Below are 2,751 nucleotides of genomic sequence, written 5' to 3' on the forward strand. Positions count from 1 at the left end.
ATACACATACATATATACATACGTACATATACACTTATACATACATATACATATATATATGATATAATATATCGAAAATTATATTTTGATATAATCAACTTACAACAAATGCGCCTCTAAATTTGTCAGGTGCCTTCGAATTACTCGTGCCTTACGGTTTTAGCGTGAGGAGGAATTAAGAATCAAAAGCGTCACCAAGTATCTTTCATTGATGAAGCGTATGTATTTATTGTATTGTATTTGTACGAAATTGTGCGGAAATAATGTACCAGTGCCCTCCTCACGCACAACATCAGTATTTCAACTATTCCTTATTTATTATTTCTATTGTATCGCAATGACACGAAGAAACTTCGTGTGTGCCGTCTCTATGCCTTCCCGATTACATACTTTACAAAAATGTTATTTCTCTCGTCGCATTCTTGCGTGCAATCAATATATAATTCGCACAGCCGAGGACTTCACGATTATTTGAACACGCTGTGTTGCTTATCGATATATTATCTTACATTTATTAGTATGTACACGGTCAACATCGAGAAAGAAATAAAAAGAAAGCACACGGTTTCTTCGATGTGTGGCAGCTCAGAATGACGCGACAGTCATAGAATCAGTTTATTGGCATTTTCATGTTGCAAACAATTACGATAATATTATTAATTCTGTATATTTTACGACACGCTTTTTTTCTCATTATTATCAACTTTTGTCTGAAATGACCACATCCGTCATTGTGATTTATCGAGAGGAAACGAATGGAAGAAAAACAGAGAGAAAGAAAGAGTGTGCGTGTGTATGTGTATGTGTGTACGTATGAGTATCCATAGCAGAGAATCGGAGAACGAGAGTGGAAATGTATGATCTTAGTGTCTGAGGAGTGCAAGAGAAAGGCATTGAGATACCAATCCTTTTTTTGTACGTTAAGAAACGCAAAAATTATTGTATTAAATATTGTATCATATACACACACACACACACACACACACACACACACACACACACACACATGCCTATAGATTGTATGAAACGTGTCAAATAACATAAAAATGCCCATTTTGGCATTCGCAACATTTTGACACGCTTTATATAATATAGAATCTTTACCGAATTTGAGAGAAAATATAAGAGATTATTTTAAAACAAGTCCCCCTGTTATTATTGCCCCTACTCATTAAATTTCTTTTTTTAAAGTTATTCACGTGCAATTGTCATTTGTTATCGGCTGCGAATCTACAGAATGTTACAAAATATTGTCTAGTGTAAAGAAATGTGAATGAAATGTTATTATTTTGATACGATCATTAATTTGAAATAATCAAAATATATAATATATATGAATAATAAAATACATTTGTTGGACCACCAAATTTTGCTTGAAAAAGTAGATTAAATCGTTTGAAATTATTTTATCGATATAAACTAACAATAATATTAAGATCAACATTGAAAGTATATTATAAGTTTTTGATTTCTTTTTAAATTGCGTATAATGAATTATTACATTTTGTACTAAATTATTGGATATCGTCGACATGTTATCTATCATATCTATATGCGACATTTATTAATCTTTCCCAAGATTCTGAGAAGCCATGTGTATTTTTTTTATCTAGAAAGACATGATTTTATCAAATAACTCAAAGAAAGAGTATTGCATTAGCACATTTGATGCAATAGCTCTTTCTTTTACTGATATGATTCACGAAGTCTCTCACGCGATTTTACAAATCTTACAAGCATTTATCTTTCTGCCGCGAGTAGTTCAGTAGTTACACGTGACGCAGTATGAGAGAGAAAAGTTCCATTCTCTCATTACATTGATTCAAGATTCAATATTTCCGCTTAGGTCATGAAACAACGAACATAGACAAATCGAAAAATTACGAATAATATTACGAATTAAATTTTTCCTATCGTCGCTTTGACCTTTCACATTCGAAAATATTTTTATCGTAATATTGATAAACAATTACGTCAATTTCTATCTTGTAATATCAAGGCCATCTGTGAATCTATTCAGTTAAATTAATTTTGTCTTACATTCCCAATATATATAATGGCTTTAATATGTATAATAGTTTCTGATTAAAAGTGATTAATTGTTTTTGTGACAAAGGAAGATCACAATATTTATAATTTTTTGTTTTTAAAAGGACATATATTTCAGAGAATTTTATGTTTCTAGCGATTTTGCAATTGCTCTTGGTAGGAAAAGAACGGGTAGAGGAAATCGGTTCTTAAGAAACAGCAAGCTGGAACTGTGCACTCCTCTCGCAATTAGTGATTTACGTAATTTCGCGCACGACCTGCGCGGAGCAACTTGCGAGTTGTAGACTGCGTTCCTGAGGAGGAACGCGCTCGCTCGTCTCGATATCTCACTCCCGGCACTCTTCTCACCGCGCAGATTAGAGGCGCGATGGTGATAAGCGCGAGCCAAGTCATGGAGGCTCACGCACATCGGTACGGTCTTCGTGCACCGATATCCCGCGCCGATGCACCGATTGCATTGTTTCCGTTATCGCGTCCGATTGGCAACTCGTGCAACCGCAGTCTCACGCGTTGTTAGGCTCTCCAGGCACGCATCCAGGACGCTCAATTTCGCGTAATACGGCAGCACACGCATGCACACGTGCATAAAAACACGTGCGTAAAAAAGACTCTCGCGCATGTTTGTTTTGTTTCTCATAATTTCCGTGTAAATTCTCTTGTAAATTTTTTTTTTTTTTTTTTTTTTTTTTTTTTAAGAAAATT

This window comes from Atta colombica, unplaced genomic scaffold (genome assembly GCF_001594045.1).
Source record: "Atta colombica isolate Treedump-2 unplaced genomic scaffold, Acol1.0 scaffold12, whole genome shotgun sequence".
In the NCBI taxonomy this organism is placed as follows: Eukaryota; Metazoa; Arthropoda; class Insecta; order Hymenoptera; family Formicidae; genus Atta; species Atta colombica.